We start from the raw sequence: 18,426 nt of genomic DNA, 5'->3' as shown, positions 1-18,426 counted from the left end.
TGCTAAGCAAGAAAATCAAGGATCAATTTTTCCACTGCAGAATCACATGATTGTTAGCCAGAGTCAGACAATGCAATTCGTTTAATTTCTCAGGAGCACAGCCAAAGTTGTTCACCAGCCTTTTTCCTCTCTGCTAAATTCTGAGGCCATATTAAGTTTCTATTTTGTTTTGTTTTTCACTTATATGTGTTATCATCTTCCAGTTGGATCCAGAGGATCACATTTAACCTTTCTCACTTGGATTCCAGAAGTTTTGCCCAGTGATTTCCTAGGCTTCTCCTGGGGAGTGCAGTGAAATCCAGAGAATCCAGAGGAGGAGCCCAAGACAAGGCTGGAAGAGAGCCACAGCCACAGCCTGAGCTCAGTGAGTGAGAACTTGAGGCTCACACTCTGCTGCATGAGGTGGGAACAAAGCCCATGGGTGCCTCTTGAGTCCTCCTTCCTCCTTCCAGGTGTCTCACGTATCTGAGACTCTGTGGCCGGTGGCAACACCAGCTGTGGTCCAGATACTGCCTGAGCACCTTCCAATCCACAATCTCATTTCATCCCCTAAAAGCTTTAAGGGACAGTTGTGACTATCACACCCATCCTACAGATGGGAGCACCAAGGCAGAGGTAGCTACCTGGGCCTTCAGAGTCATTGAGAAGCAGAGCCCTGCACAGACTCAGACAAAGTGCCTGGTGTCATGGACATCACCAGCCGGGGCGCTGTCCCAGATATAGCCAGCAGTTGTCAGAGGAGACTCTGTGCAGTCCTTCTTGGTGCCACAGTTTCTGCCTGAGAGCCTCGTGCAGGGGCATCTGACTCCACAGTGAGCACGCAGGCCTGAGTGCCCAGGGGAAGTCATGAGAGAGACCTGCCATGCAGCCTCAGCCTCTGGCCTGAGTGGCCCAGGAGTCCCCAGGCATCTCTGCAGCCATACAGTAAAGCTCCCTCCTCTTCTTTCCACACCTTTCCTCTCCTTTCTTCTCCTCCCCTCTCCTCTCCTCTCCCAAGCACCCTCTCATCTCCGTAAAAATTCCATCTGTGTTTCCTGTTATCTCGCCTCCATTTCACTCTTTAAATTATTATATTGAGTCACCTGTATAAGATGAACCCTGCGCTATGTAACCTTCTGTGTCTGGATTCTGGCACTTAACATTATGGTTTCAGAATGCATGCCTGTTCCTACAAGTGACTCATTGTTTACCAGAAAAGCAAAGCAGTGCTGTTGTAGACCTGTAAATAAGGGGTCCCATCTTTGGGCCATGGCGAGCAGTGTGCATCAAGGCCCCGGCCATGTGTTTTCCCTCAGACTTCAGCTACCCAAAGCCAGCAGTGTGGGTGATGTGGTTGTTGTTGCTGTCTGGCCACCGAGTTACCCCCTCTTGCTGGTGCTTGAATCCCATATTCCCTTTATGTGAGTCACCCTGGGTCTCAGCCCATGGGTTCTGGCACAGCTGGCTCCCTCTGGTGGAGGGGAGAATCCTGGGGTGGAGTCTAACAAGGTCCTGAGCTCCCCCAGGGGAAAGATCATCCTCCTGATGGCAGAGCTTCCTGAACACTGCTTCACCCACAGCCCCAAACTGCTCAGTGAATAATAATGGAAAGGAAGTGGTGGGGAATGGGTGCCCCTGGGGATACCATCAGACACCTGGTGTACTCACACTTAGCTCCAGAATTTCTTTTGGATTTTGAAAATTTTTATTTCTTTGGATTTTGAAACTTTTCCAAAAATTTTTGGATTTTTTTTTTTGGATTTTGAAAATTGTTTTTCTTTGAGTTTTGAAAATTTTTCTTGCATAAGCCAATTTGAGCTTGGTTTGCACTAACTGAGTATCCTTGATACAAGGGAAGTTTTTTTTTTTGGGGGGGGGTGTTGGTCATCATAGAATTTTCTCTGACATCCGTGCACTTTGGGGTTTATTAGCTGGTCAGAACCACCAGGGCAAGCAGAGTCACACAGTAAACTTAGTCCACAGGAAATGCCATCTTCTCTGCCTTGCTTATTCTAGAGTTAAAAATAGGGGCTGGAAGTTTAGCTAAGTGTGTCTGAGACTCCCGAAGCCTCAGGAGTTTGTGTGTCCCAAGATCAACCTGTGTTAGGTCAGTGACCCCACCTGCCCCATGCAGGGTCTGTCTTTGTTCCTTCCTTTCTCCTCCTCTGGAGTCACCAGATGGGTGTGCACCACCTCCGCCTGTACATGGACCTGTGAGGATATCAATACAGATCTGGTGAGCAGAAAAACAAAACTAATTGTTGAGCAATTGTGGCAACAAGACCGTAAATCCCACAAAGTATTCTGTTGTCACCAAAAATAATTCATTTTGCTAATTTAATCATCCAACAGACATTTCTTGATCACAAGCATGTGTCCTACCTTGGTGGCGGGGGGGGGGGGGGGACCAAGGTGACAAAGGCAGGTACTCTACCTTCTGGTGCTCATGGGAGGTGGGGATAAACAGGCTCCCACGGAGAGGCTACAGGGCCCTGAAGGAACAACCAGGTTGCTGCAGGAGGTAGCAAAGGTGCAGCAGCGGCCTCTGTGAGGCTGGGCAGTGTTAGACGGGAGGAGCCGGGAGTCCTCCTGGCCAGGCCTGCACACTCTGAGCTGCGGCGAGGTCACTGTTGCTGTGGGTATTATGACACTGATGAGAACACCAGTGAGGCTCACCGGCTCTGCCTCGCATGTGGAAACTGTGTAACGAGTGAGTCACCAATGCTGCCTTGTTTTCATAAATAAGGTTACAAGAGAAGCTCACTCAGTGAGAAGCCTCTCAGGGCTTGCATGTTACAGAATGTGATGCAGTTCCATTCCTGGTCCCAATACATGTGCTCCAGGTGGAACACACAGAGCGACAGAGGTGCCTACCTGTGTGGCTGAAGGCTGCAGGTGCTTTCTCTTCCTGTGGCATTTAGATGAGTCCCCTTTGTGTCCTAATGGGTGCGTTAATGGAGGTGGCCAGGGCAGGCAGAGGCCAGGCTGAATGACACCGCCTTTGTGAGTGGCCATCACTCTATAAACACACAGCATAAATGCTGACTGTCAAGTAGACTAATCTGTCAGGCAGGGGGACATTTGCTTGTAGCACTGTCACATTTAGATAATGGAATAGTGTAATAGCTCAGCATCTGGCTTAAAGTTAAAACATCAAGATTTATCTCATTCTTCTCCACAGGACTATTTTTCAATGGCTTGACTATAGTTCAATGGCTTTAACAACCCACTGTAACTAAGAGGTCCTGTCTGGCTTTTGTACATAGAAATTTTAAAGCAGACCAGCTCTTGGAAACAGAGGTATTTAGCCAAGATAATATGCACCTCACCCAGTGAAGATTAACAGTTATTTAATGGGGCTTGAAATTGTTTCAGTCTGTAGAGCTCTGAGTGGATCGGGAGTGTCACCTGCATGGCTGTCAGCCTGACTTAGAAGGGGCCAGAACCCGGCCTCAGTAGGATCCCTTCATTCCAAGTCACATGCACTTTCCCCTGTGGGTCACAGTGTGGATCTGCTTCTCCCAGGAGTCACAGCCCTAACTGTAACGCTGGCTGTAGAGAAGAGGGAACTGAAGGACAGCGGTGAACCAAAGGTGTCACCTCCACACACTGACAGTGGCATTTTAGGCACAGATATGGACCCGGAGGGACCACTATGCTGTGTCTCAGAAAGAAGGAGGAAACACTGTCTTATACGCAAGATTCAGGCTTTGCAGTGGTCGGCGATAAACTCAGCTAAAAACCGCGCCTGCTCCTGGGAAACGTGGACTTGGTCCTGAGCGGTCGCTTTTCAAAAGACAAATGTGAGGCTTAATATTTGTCTTCAAGGCTGACATCAGGTGTAAGGGGCAAAGAGGCCTCTTCTGTTGCCCAGAACACCTGCAGGCGGTAGCCCGAACTACCTTTATTAAACAAATGAATCCGACACATTACAAAGGCCAGTAGTTGGCATCCTTTCCCAAGGAATGTGCATTGCAGGCAGGAGTGTGAAGAGGCCAGTGTTCTCCCTAGCGGGGTTGGTTACGTTTCTAAGCCATCCTGAGTTTGTTTGTGACCTGTGGTTAGAAAACAAATCCAGACAAAGATGCACTACAAAGTGCGGGTGGAGGGTGGGTGGTGACAGGAACAATAACTCAGTGCTCACAGGGGGTGGCGGGGTTCATTGGCAGTCTTCAAAGTGTCATTAGCTTATTTGGATCTCAATTAGTGCAGACATTTACTAAATAGCTTTAAAAGAAAACCTTAGCCTCTGCCCTTGGGATGAGTGCAGCAAGAGGTGAAATCAGCACCAAAATGATGTTGAACCAGCAGCAAGGATGTCATCAGTGTCGTTAGTCTTTAGCCTACTGCAAATGTCACTGCCTCAGCTCCGTTAGACAGCATTTATCCTCAGGAAAATGAGGTCAAGGAAGGGCGAGGATGGACAAGCCTGGAAGTGGGGTGTGAGCGTTAATGCACATGAAGGTTCTTGGGGTTTTGCTGGAAGACAGGCCCGTATCTCCACCCCTCCCTGTCCTCTCCCTCCCCTACTGTCCTGTCCCGTCCCCCCACCCCATTCCCACACACACCTGCAAATCTACCTGTGAGGCACTGCTGCTGTTGCCTGCTGGCCTCTTTGTGAATCCTATGCCAGCAAGGACAGGAGGCATCGCCTGCTCTCTCCAGCGCCTTCTGTAAGATTGGCCAAACCTGGTGAGGGCTTTTTCCGCACACACTGGATGTGTTGGGATCACCTGTACTTTGCCCATCTTGTCACCTTGCTGCTACGTCTTTAGGGTTCCCTGCCTGGAATTTAACATCCACAGTTCTGATCCATGTGAGTGGAAATCAGAGCTGGGCTGGCTGATTAGAGTGTGTCCCTGTCTTCTTTCAATCTCTCTGCCTCCCAGCACAGTTCAGACCCTGAATCTGATCTCTGTGCCTTGCTCTGTGCCATGGGCGTGTCTCTCCAAGTTTCCTTCTCTTCATAACAATGGGGACATCGAGTCCATTTGCATAGTGTTGCAAACCCAGCACACTGCTGAGGAGGAAGTGCTTGCTGCTTGCTATGTACAAGAGATGGAGGGAGGAACCCTACTCAGTTCATGTGAGGAACACTGCTGTGAGTTTTGTCATAGGCAGAGAGTCTGATTATACCCTGTTCTCTCACACCAGCAGGTTCTTCAAAGGAAGAGGAAAGATCAATAGTAATAAAGGAAAAGGATCCCAGGGGCTGGGACAGCGAGACAGTGTCAGGGACACCCTGTCTCCAGGACAGAAACAGGACCTTGTTTGGGTTGGGGTGGCAGCTGCGTTCAGACTAATTTCCCAGACTCAGATTGTCAGTGGCAACAAGAAAACACTCAGACACAGAACAGGGAATCTTGCCAAGGCAGTTGAAGGTTTCTTATGCAGAAGGGCACAAGTGAGAGGTGGCAGGCAGGGTGAGCAACCACAGAGCTCTGGAGTCTCAGCCCTAACTCAGCAGGAGCTGCTGACCTCTTGCCCATTGGCTGGTTGGAGGTGCACAGTCTTGATTGCCTTGCTCAGGATTGATGGGGATAGGGGCAGGAGTCAGGAAGGCTGCTGGCAGGTGTGGACACAGAGTCCTTGGTTTGTGCCTGTGGTGTCAGGATTGGACGTGAGCAGGCATTTATTGTAACTTAAGAGGTTCTGGGCCTTCGGTGAGCGGAGGAGGAGCTGCGCGGACCCGGAGCCGCCTGCAGAGGCCCCGTCCTTTGTCTGGAGGAGGAGGGGTCCCGGGTTCCTGGGGCACCTCGGCCCGTACCCAGCCGCGCCTGGCCTTCGGTGAGCGGAGGAGGAGCTGCGCGGACCCGGAGCCGCCTGCAGAGGCCCCGTCCTTTGTCTGGAGGAGGAGGGGTCCCGGGTTCCTGGGGCACCTCGGCCCGTACCCAGCAGCGCCTGGCCGTCGGTGTGCGGAGGAGGAGCTGCGCGGACCCGGAGCCGCCTGCAGAGGCCCCGTCCTTTGTCTGGAGGAGGAGGGGTCCCGGGTTCCTGGGGCACCTCGGCCCGTACCCAGCCGCGCCTGGCCTTCGGTGAGCGGAGGAGGAGCTGCGCGGACCCGGAGCCGCCTGCAGAGGCCCCGTCCTTTGTCTGGAGGAGGAAGGGTCCCGGGTTCCGGGGGCACCTCGGCCCGTACCCAGCAGCGCCTGGCCGTCGGTGTGCGGAGGAGGAGCTGCGCGGACCCGGAGCCGCCTGCAGAGGCCCCGTCCTTTGTCTGGAGGAGGAGGGGTCCCGGGTTCCTGGGGCACCTCGGCCCGTACCCAGCCGCGCCTGGCCTTCGGTGAGCGGAGGAGGAGCTGCGCGGACCCGGAGCCGCCTGCAGAGGCCCCGTCCTTTGTCTGGAGGAGGAAGGGTCCCGGGTTCCGGGGGCACCTCGGCCCGTACCCAGCAGCGCCTGGCCGTCGGTGAGCGGAGGAGGAGCTGCGCGGACCCGGAGCCGCCTGCAGAGGCCCCGTCCTTTGTCTGGAGGAGGAGGGGTCCCGGGTTCCTGGGGCACCTCGGCCCGTACCCAGCCGCGCCTGGCCTTCGGTGAGCGGAGGAGGAGCTGCGCGGACCCGGAGCCGCCTGCAGAGGCCCCGTCCTTTGTCTGGAGGAGGAGGGGTCCCGGGTTCCTGGGGCACCTCGGCCCGTACCCAGCAGCACCTGGCCTTCGGTGTGCGGAGGAGGAGCTGCGCGGACCCGGAGCCGCCTGCAGAGGCCCCGTCCTTTGTCTGGAGGAGGAGGGGTCCCGGGTTCCTGGGGCACCTCGGCCCGTACCCAGCCGCGCCTGGCGGTCGGTGTGCGGAGGAGGAGCTGCGCGGACCCGGAGCCGCCTGCAGAGGCCCCTTCCTTTGTCTGGAGGAGGAGGGGTCCCGGGTTCCTGAGGCACCTCGGCCTGAGCCCAGCCGCGCATAGCCATCTGCGTGCAGAGGAGGAGCGGGGTAGATCCGGAGTGCCCGCAGGAGGCCCTTCCTTTGTCTGGAGGTTTGTGGATATCTCTGCCAGCAGGGAGGGATCACAGGCTCCTGAGGCACTGCGGTCTGTGGTGAGTACCCTAACCCGGCTGCGATCCAAGAGCTGTGGATCTACCAAGGGGCAGGTGGGTGCACAGTGTCCCTGAGGCCCAGCTTGTCTGGAACCGCGGAGTTCTGATCAAGCAGAGAAGGGCCATTGGTTCTGCAGGCCCAATGGCCTGGGGTAGAGGGGTGCCAGAGTCTCAGTAGCTGCAAACATAGAAGGGGATTTTCAACAGATCCTGAGGAGGCTTTCAAATAACACTTGAAACACAGAAATATAGGAAAATGACAAAACGAAAGACCAAATTACAACCTCAAACCTCCAGCCCAACTCAGGAAACCCTAGGAGAAGTGTATTTAGAAGAAAATATATCCCATCCTCCTCATATATTAGACACAATAGCTACTGAAGTTGACAAGCAACTCCAGGAAGCTTTAAAGAAATTCAAACTCGAAATAATTTCTCAGATAAAAGAAGAAATGATAAAAGAAATGAAAGAGATTCTAAATATATCTAAAGAAAACACAGATAAAAAATTGGAGGAATTAAACAAAAAGATAGAATCCCTAGACGAGCAATATAAGAAACAAACAGAATACATAATGCAGATGCACAGAGATATACAGGAAATAAAAAACTCCACTGAAAGTTGTAAAAACCGCCTTAATGAAAGTGAAGACAGAATTTCAGACCTTGAAGACAGGATTGCAGCAAGTGAACAGGAAAGGAAAGATCTTTTAAAAATAACAAGGAATCAGGAAATAACAATTCAACAACTGCAAGATGATGCAAAGAAGAATAACATAAGAATGATAGGGATTAATGAAAAAGAAGGAGACAACATAAAGGATATCAAGAGGATATTTAGAGAAGCAATAGCTGAAAACTTCCCAAGCATGAGATCAGAAACTGACATCAGGATCAGTGAAGCATATAGAACTCCAAATAGTCATAACCAAAATAAAACTACACCCAGACATATAATAATCACCATCCCAGAAATCCAACACAAGAATAGATTATTAAAAGCTGTCAGAGAGAAAAGACAGATCACTTATAAAGGAAAACCTATCAGAATCACAGCAGACTTCTCAGCACAAACAATAAAGTCAAGAAGAGCATGGAGTGAAGTATTCCAGATCCTAAAGCAAAATGATTTCCAACCTAGACTGATATATCCTGCAACACTATCATTTAAAATAGATGGTGAAATACGAAACTTCCATGACAAAGAACAGCTGAAGAACTTCATGAACACCAAACCAACCCTGCAAAAAATATTGAAAGACAGTTTAGATACACAAAGGAAAAAACCACTAAGCAAAGCAAATAATTAAACAGAACAGAAAGATAAAGATGCAACAGCAGAGAGATAAGAATCCTACAATTAAACAACATTTAACAGTAATAACCATTAATGTAAATGGTCTCAATGCACCAATCAAAAGAAACAGACTAGCAGAATGGATCAAGAAACAAAATCCAACCATATGCTGTTTACAGGAAACCCATCTAACCCAGAAGGATACTCACAGACTGAAAGTCAAAGGATGGAAAACAATTCTTCATGCAGCAGGAATCCAAAAAAAGGCAGGAGTAGCCATTCTGTTTGCAGACAACGTGAACTTTAAACCAACAATGACCATAAAGGACAAAGAAGGTCACTACATACTCGTAAGGGGAAAACTCCAAGAGGAAGAGATAACTATCTTAAATATATACGCACCAAACTCCAGAGCGCCCAGTTATATAAAACAATTATTAACAGAAATGAAAACTCAAATTATCAGTAACACAATTGTAACGGGAGACCTTAATACGCCATTGACACCAAGGGACAGATCGACCAGACAGAAAATGAGTAAAGAAATAACAGAACTGAATCATACCTGTGAACAAATGGGTTTGATAGACATATACAGAATGTTCCACCCAACAACATCAGAATACACATTCTTCTCAGCAGTACATGGATCATTTTCTAAAATAGACCATATATTAGCTCATAAAACATATTTAAACAAGTGCAAAAGAGCTGAAATCATCCCTTGCATGTTATCGGATCACAGCGCTCTGAAATTAGAAATTAATGATAAAAGATACCGCAAAAATCCCACAAACACATGGAAACTGAATAACACACTCTTGAGTAATCAGTGGGTCACAGAAGAAATTAAAGAAGAAATCAAACAATACCTAAAAGAAAATGAAAATGCAGATACAACTTACCGGAATCTGTGGGATACAATGAAAGCCGTTCTGAGAGGAAAATTTATTGCACTGAGTTCCCACATCAGGAAAACAGAACGAATACAAATAAATAACTTGATGCTACACCTCAAACAGCTAGAAAAGGAAGAGCAAATCAAGCCCAAAGCCAAAAGAAGAGAGGAAATTATAAAAATCAGAGCAGAAATCAATGCAATAGAGACTAAGAAAACAATCCAAAGGATCAACAAATCAAAGAGTTGGTTCTTTGAAAGAATAAATAAAATCGATAAGCCCCTAGCCAACCTTATTAAAAAAAGGGAAGAAAAAGCTCAAATTCATGCAATAAGAAATGAAAAAGGAGAAGTCACTACAGACCCAATAGAAATACAGAAGATCATCAACACCTATTTTGAAAACCTCTACTCTCAAAAGTTTGATAACACAGAAGAAATAGACAGTTTCTTAGAAGCATATGAAGTGCCAAAGCTAGATCAAGAGGATGTAAAACTGTTGAATAACCCAATCTCGGTTACTGAAATTGAAAATGTAATTAAGTCCTTACCCACCAAGAAGAGCCCAGGCCCAGATGGATTCACTGCAGAATTCTACAAGAAATACAAAGAAGACCTAATGCCGACACTCCTCAAACTATTCAATGAAATTGAAAGGGAAGCAATCCTGCCTAAGTCATTCCTGGAAGCAAATATCACTCTAGTACCAAAACCTGAGAAAGACCCAACTAAAAAAGAGAACTATAGACCGATCTCCCTAATGAACACAGATGCAAAAATCCTCAATAAAATATTGGCAAATAGGATCCAGCAAATCATCAAGAAGATTATACACCATGACCAAGTGGGATTCATCCCAGGAATGCAAGGATGGTTCAACATACGCAAATCAATAAATGTAATTCACCATATCAATAAAGCCAAAAATAAGAATCACATGATCATTTCTATAGATGCAGAAAAAGCCTTCGATAAGGTCCAACATTTATTCATGATAAAAACTCTACAGAAAATTGGAATAGATGGTCTTTACCTCAATATAATAAAGGCCATTTATGACAAACCAACAGCCAGCATCATACTAAATGGCCAAAAATTGAAAGCCTTTACTTTAAAATCAGGCACAAGACAAGGATGTCCTTTATCACCACTCCTATTTAATATAGTACTGGAAGTACTAGCCAGAGCAATTAGGCAAGAAAGAGAAATAAAAGGGGTAAATATAGGAAAAGAAGAAGTTAAGTTGTCATTGTTTGCAGATGACATGATACTCTACATAGAAGACCCCCTAAGCTCCATTGAAAGACTCTTAGATACAATAAATAAATTCAGTAATGTGGCTGGATACAAAATCAATACTCAGAAATCAATAGCATTCCTATACACAAACAACAAAACCACAGAGAGGGAAATAAGGGAAACTGGTCTATTCACATTAGCAAGCAAAAAAATGAAATATTTAGGAATTACTCTTACAAAAGAAGTGAAAGACTTATACAGTGAAAACTATATTACACTGAAAAAGGAAATTGAAGATGATCTCAGAAAATGGAAAGACATCCCTTGCTCATGGATAGGAAGAACAAACATTGTGAAGATGGCCATTCTCCCAAAACTCTTATACAGATTCAATGCAATCCCAATAGAAATACCATCAACATACCTTATAGATCTAGAGAAATCACTCCTAAATTTCATCTGGAACCAGAAGAGACCTAGAATCGCAAAAGCAATTCTAAGCAGCAAAGACAAAGCAGGAGGCATCACAATCCCTGACTTGAAATTATACTACAAAGCAACAGTAGTAAAATCAACATGGTATTGGAATCAAAACAGAGCTGAAGATCAATGGAATAGATTAGAAGATACAACCACAACTACAAACACACTCAACCACCTTATCTTCGATAAAGGAGCCAAGCAGGTTCACTGGAAGAACGACAGTCTCTTTAATAAATGGTGCTGGAAAAACTGGCTCCCCATTTGCCGAAAACTAAAGCTAGACCCATGTCTATCACCATGTACTAAATTAAAATCTAAATGGGTCAAAGATCTGAATATTAAAACAGAAACGCTAAATCTATTGGAAGACAAATTGGGTAGAAACCTTGGAGGCATAGGAGTAGGTAGAGAATTCATGAATAGGACTCAAACTGCACGGGAAATACTTCCCAGAATCAATAACTGGGACCTCTTCTTATTAAAAAGTTTTTGCATGTCAAAAGAAATCTCCAGCATAGTGAAAAGAAAACCCACAAACTGGGAAAAGATTTTAGTGAACTCTCTCTCAGACAAGGGCCTCTTGTCTAAAACATATAAAGAATTAAAAAAACTCAGACCTTCAAAATTCAAAGATCCAATCCAAAAATGGGCATCTGAGATGAATACGCAATTCTCAGATGAAGAAATGCAAATGGCAAATAAATACATGAAAAAATGCTCATCATCATTGGCCATTAGAGAAATGCAAATTAAAACCACACTGAGATACCATCTCACTCCTGAAAGAATGGCCAGGATCAAGAAAACCAACAACAACAAATGCTGGAGAGGCTGTGGGGAAAAAGGAACTCTCCTGCACTGTTGGTGGGAGTGTAGACTGGTACAGCCTTTGTGGAGATCTGTCTGGAGGTTTCTCAAAAAGTTGGGATTGGAAATCCCATTTATTCCAGCTATTCCACTTCTAGGCATATTCCCAGAAGAACTGAAAGCATCATACCACAGGGATATATGTGCACCTATGTTTATAGCAGCACAATTTGTAATCGCCAGATCTTGGAAACAACCCAAGTGTCCATCAACTGAGGAATGGATAAAAAAGTTGTGGTATTTCTATACAATGGAGTATTATTCAGCTATAAAGAAGGATTGCATTGAGATATTTATCAATAAATGGGCGCAGCTTGAGACCATACTCATAAGTGAAATAAATCAATCTCGCATGTATGAATACCGAATAGTTTCCCTAATGTAAGTAATGATTCAAATATATAAAAATATGTGATAATCATGATTCCCCATTATGTGGCCTTGAAGCCTTATAAAATTTTCACTTATTAATTAGAAAGGCTTTACTCTGGGCTTTTTGATATGGAAATATTTGAAGCTATAGTATATGAAGTTTTATCCAAATATTTTAAGGAAAAAGACAGACACTATGGTAACTACTATTCTTTAAAAAAAATTATTTAGCTATTTCTTATGTTTATTTTAATTAAGGGAAAAACTTAAAAAATTAGGATATATAGTAGTAACTCTTTTTGATCTCCTATTAACTTGTTTTGAAGTCCTGTAATACTCCCAAGATCTTGTTTTGACTGATTAGACTCTGTTCCATTCTGTGCGACAGTAGCAAGTTTGAAGGTATAGGCAACTAATTTGAAGGCAATAAGATTCACAAAGATGCCCATTCTGGTTTGACTATTGTCTCCTTTGGAAGTCCTGCAATGTTCACAATGCCTAAGTTTTATTGGTCTTGTTCTCCACTGTTTTGTCCAACTTTATAATATCTAATGAGATAGACAATTCCTTTTAAGGAAACAAGAGACAATGTTGATAACCATTGTTGATGACCTTGTACTCTGTTCTACATCATGTGCTATGTCTATCCGTGGTTTGGACTTACAGCTTTGTTTTGCCATATTTGACTTTATTATCTCCCCCCCAAGAGAGTAATGAGAACTGAGGAGTAATAAAATCCAAAATGTGTAAATTTTGTTATAAAAAAGAGAGGGAGGGAAAAAAAAAAAAGAGCTCTAACGGATATAACAACAAGTGTGTTTAGGGATGTTAAATAGCTGACTATATTAATGTTTTTGGATCATTGAACACAGCTGTTTGCAGTCTCTCCGTTTGAATGTCTACTTTGTATTCTTTGATACTGGGATTTGAGCAACTATTTCCAAGATGATATTATGTAATCTATTAACAGGTGATTTCTTACTGTTATGTTTATTTTTTTTTTGTAGTTCTGTATTATGTGTAACCTTACACTGCTTTGTCTTGTTTTGTGTTTTTCTCTTTTTCCTCTTAAATAAAAAAAAAAAAAAAAAAAAAAAAAGAGGTTCTGGATGGGCTAAGGTGGGCTAGAGTCCAAGATGGAGATGCTCCTGCTTGATAGAATAGACAGACCTTATGGTTCCCCCACAGCTGGGATACGTGAGCAGAGCTGTCTTGCGCTGGACCTTGCATGGTGTGCACTGTCTTCTGAAGGGACCGAGAGATGCAAACTTGAGAAGGAGAGGGCTCCATGAACCCCACGGGAGGGTATCAATCACAGGGTTGTGATTGTCAGTGGCCTGCAGTCACAGGTCAGGGCAGACGGTGTCCGAGCTGGTGTCCACCCAGTTTCTGTCCCACCTCCAAGGGTCTACCTAAGATGTGTCTTCCTCTGCTCCCAACCCCAGTCCCTTACTCCACCCCTGGGGGAGGCCTTGAGGAGACCTGGCATTTGGGTACCTCCTTGTTCACCCCAGAGCAGAGTCCCTGGGAGAAAGTCTCCCCGATTTTGCCTCCAGGCTTAGAGTAGAAACCCACTTTTCAAGTGTTCCAACTAGTACTGGTTAGGGTGGTAGCAGGGCCCCACCCATGGCCCCTTGAGGGGATCCCCACTGCTGGTGCTGCCTACTGCTAAGAGCCATGGGGGGGGGCTCCCCTCCTCAGGCATCCCAGGGTGGGGCCAGTCATTTGGGGATGTGGCCACTCCTCTCTGGAATTCCTAGGCTGGGATGGGCCAGCCCATGGTCTCTGCTCAAAAATTCCTTTTGGGGACAAAGAATCAAACAAAACCTTAGTGATGAGCTGCTTCTTTTGAATGCCTTACAGTTTTTAGTACCTCAAGATTCTCATTCCATGGATTGCAATTTATACTGGAGCTAAATTTAAGAATCAGTTAAATGAATGAAAATAATAAATAATATCACAGGAATATGGAAAATACAGTTTTAAAATAAGGGACTTAATTCTCTCTCTAAGGGGAGTGATTCCTCCCTCCTTTTGTTAAAGTCCATAGTTTAGAGAATTTGTGGTTGCGATTTTTTAGCTGTCTCTGTAAAAGCTGAATGTTCCTCTTGGTAGCTTTGTGGTTTGGGAATGTCTTTCCTCAAGGACCTGGGAATAGCTTTTGTTTTATTTTTATTTTAAAAAGCAAATCAGAAAAAAAAGGATAGAAATGATACAGAATTTCAAAAAATATAGGAAATTAACATTAATATATTACACATCATTATCTTAGAAGTAGTTGTTCAGGTTACAAGATTTAGGCAAAAAGTAAATGCTCCAACAAGCAAACAATGAAAGCACAAAATTTTCTTTGGATGAAATAAAGACATTAGTAGTATAGTTATGTATCTTGTGCATATATCCATATATATATATATATATATATATATATATGTATATATAATATCCAAGAAGCACAATAGATATTGTGATAATGAAAGGGAAAGAAAGGGCTCACAAGAAAAAAGAAAAGAACAACTGGGACAGGAGAAAGGAGAGAAGAAAGGACAGAAAAGATTATATGTATATAGGTACACACTCACACACACACACACACGCACACACACACACACACACAAACATATCTTTTGGTGGTTTTTTGTTTTTTTTTTTTTTTTTAACCTTTGAGACAGAGTCTTGCTACGCAGTTCAGGCTGGCCTTGAGCTCGCTTTGTAGTCCAGGCTGGTCTTGGACTTGCAAATAATTCTCCTTCCTTAGCCTCTCAAGTGCTGGGATTACAAGTGTGTGCCACCTTGCCCAGCTTGTATGTTCTTTTGAAATGTCATCATCAAGGATCAGTATGGGGTAAAGGCCTAATTGCTTTGAGCACTTGCCTCCAACATGCAAAGCTACCACCACTCCTACATACAGAAAGTGTTATTTTTCCTCCATATGGAGCTAAGCAGGCCATTACAGGGTGAGCTTAGTATTTGCTGTGCTTAACGCATGGCTCTGCTGGGTCATCTGCCCTGAGGAATTCACTGGAGAGAATGCATGCAGTGAGTTACTGCTGGGTGAGGCTTCCTTCTGTTCTGAGATCTCCTCAGTCACCTCTCATGAGGGTCATACTGCTTTAATCTTACTCTGTCATAAAACCATGTTTTCTTTGTCCACTGCTTTCTCTGGCTCTGCAAGATCTTTCGTGTCCAGTAACATTTCCCCAGTGCTGACAACAGGCAGCCCCAACCCCACCCCCGAAGTTGTGGCTGAGCAATGCTGAGGGGCACTGAGCTGTAACAAGCCGTGACACCCCAGTGAAGCTTCCAGACACCAGGGTGTCTGCTGACCTTACTGCATGGCCTGTGGCTCATCTGTCACAAGCCCAGTGGCAGATGTGTCCTGCCATGCATCCTCTAGTGTGTCCAGATATGACAGGGTGGTCCTTTCCTCAGTGAGAGGTAAGGAGAAGGGAAGTGCACTGTCTCTTTGTATAACTTTGGGAGACTCCACAGGAGAAAAACAGGGGTATAACAGAAACCTACTTCCTCTGTCATTCTTGTTTAGTCTGTTCCTTGCTGCTGACATGCTATACTCAACATCCCCAAGGTGAAGGAGGAGGTTCATTTCCGCTTGCGATTCTGGTCCCTACTCAGATGGCTTCAAGACAGAAAGTCCATGGTTGAAGGATGAAAGCTGCTCGCACTATGGATCCCAGGAAGCAGACAGAGAAGGGAGGAGCTGGGGAGGACCTTTCAGGTCAGGTCGCCTGTGAGCAACCACTAGCCAGACAGCACCTCCTCACCGCAAGCCAGCTCTAGTGCCTCCACAATATGATCCCTTTTCAAAAGCCCCAACTCAGCATACACAGGAGTTTTCAAGCTTATTCCTGACCTATTTCACATCAGAGTTCTCCTGGAGGATGCACGGTGGGACCACTCAGTGATGAGGTCCATGGTCACAGTGCTGCATGTTTGTCTTTAGAGAACTGATAGCCAAATGTCCATCAAAAGAGTTGAGATTCACTTATCACCGAGGGGCCACGGGCACTGGGAACTTCTCACACAGGGCCCTCTGTTCCCAGGTCACAGCTTGTGTTTGCATCCTAACTTAAGTCTTCAGCAGAGAGCTCCTTGCTTGTCTTATAGGGGTCCCTATCTCGGTAGGGATGCCCCAAATCGGTGTAGGTAGGCCCGGGCCAGTCTTTGGGATGGGTTTGTCAGAGAACAGAGCCATCTCCATAGAGCAGCATGTATTAGGGACGTAGCAGTCATGAGTAGCTACCAAAAGTCCCCCATTGGAGAGCAGCAGAAGCTATGAGGGGGAAGTGCGCACCATGCCCAGAGGCAGGAAGGGAACAGTCTGCATTGGGAAGGCACCTCCTCACCACAGCCCGTCTTTCCACCTGTAAGAGGAGTGAACTATCTAAGGTCAGGGCCACTCACAGGGGAGCCGGGAACCCGCTCAGGCAAAGGGCACCAAGGTCCCCTATTGATCCCAACAGCTCCTGCTGGTTTTCCTGAGCAGACATTTACATTCAGATTCTCCTGACATTTCGCACAAAACCCGTCCTCCTCAGGGGACCCTATGGTACCTGATCAACTTTTACTATTTCTACCTCTGAGAACTAGGCAGTGTTAAACACTAGGGCTTCTTGGCTGTGTCACTGTTAAGACAACAGAAGGATTTTAAAATATTAAATATATGGCCTGCATTTCCTGTTCTCTTAACAGCTGTACCTGCAAATGATCAGTTCTCGGTGTTTACTCTGAAAACAGCACATATAGAGAACTTCATGCTTAATGCAGAGGCTGGTATTTTGGATGCTTAGACACCTTTAAAAATGAACTTAGACTGTTATTTCCTATGCTTCATTACCTACCACAATTCAAATAATTTGTCTGTGTTTGTGTAAGCTCAGAGGTGACAGGGAGGTGGTTAAACTACTTCTGGATTAGTAAATTCTCAGTATCATTTTTAAAAATCAGCTTTCAGAAAAAGGGATAAAAAGTTATTAATAAGTGCATAAAAAATCATTTATCATTGACCCTAAAAGTCAGTGAAACTAAGTAGGAGCCCAGTGAAAACTTTTACTTTATGTCATGCAGATTAGGTAAGTGTGGGAGGGTCCAGGATCCTTTACTTTCTCACTGAGGACAGGAAAAGAAGAATGCCAATAACAATCAGCTGTTTCCCGATCATGAGGAAATCTAGGAGAATTGTTTGGGGTGATGGAGCCAGTGAGATGCTCTACAGCCTGGACGTGAAGGAGAAAAGACAGAGGTGTCAGGGCAGCAGTGGGTGGGAGCCAGTCAAGCCTTCTCTGCTGTGTTTCCTGTCTCCTGAAGTGTCATCCCAGCAGCTCCACGCAAATCACTAAGCTGAAGCCCAGAAAAGCCCACGTTAGAATGGAAACCTGTCCAGGCCACACTTGCACAGCCCCTCCAGATGCCCAGTGAGACAGAAGATGAGTCTGGAAAATGTAGAGAGGTGGAAACTAGAAGAAATTAACAGGTGGGGGCTTTAGAAATGCAGTCGAACACAACGAAGGATTAATTTAAGAGCAGATTAATCAGTATAGACAAACTTAACAGGCTGGAATATACATTATGGTAAAAATCCAGCCTAAAATGCCTAGAGACAGCAGAACCCGGGGAGATGAGAACTAGAGAGGACCTGGTCAGGGAGCTATGGTTTGGATATTTGTCTTTCACGGAGCAGAGAAAAACTAAAGTGAGACAAAAGCAATATGTGAGGAGCTTATGAGTGCTGAAATTCCCTGAGAAAATCAGGTGATCCCTATGAACCAAGAAAAATAGAAACAGAAGGCCTAGCGTATAAGATTGCCTCTGGTGATTATGTCACATCTGAACACAAGAGAAAAGTGATAGAAAGAAATATTTTTTAAAGTACAAAAGCAAAACCTTATTATCCTCATAGAACCTCTGCTTTTCCCCCAGGCTTCTTCCCATGAGCAAAGCAGAGCCCAGACCGTCTGTGCCTTCTCTAACTGGACTGGAAGGAGAGCCTCTGCGGTGACTCCTCCTTGGATACTCACAAAACCTTTGAGAGAAGACAGTAGAAACAGGAAGCAGTTCCCAGGGCTTATTATTGTCATTGCTCTCCTGGGCCTGAGCTGTTGTATGTCAGACCCAAGGTTATCTCTGCCCTCTTCTGTGCTGGGCCCACCTGGGAAGACTTACCTGTGTCCTGGTGCCATATTGCCCCTTAAGGATGCTTGATCTATGGATGTAGTTTACTGCCAATGGATCTTCCCTGGGTGACAGC

Source organism: Cavia porcellus, unplaced genomic scaffold (assembly GCF_034190915.1).
Source record: "Cavia porcellus strain 051 isolate PalLab524CR breed Dunkin Hartley unplaced genomic scaffold, mCavPor4.1 scaffold_16, whole genome shotgun sequence".
Lineage (NCBI taxonomy): Eukaryota > Metazoa > Chordata > Mammalia > Rodentia > Caviidae > Cavia > Cavia porcellus.
This window is presented reverse-complemented; position numbering follows the sequence as displayed.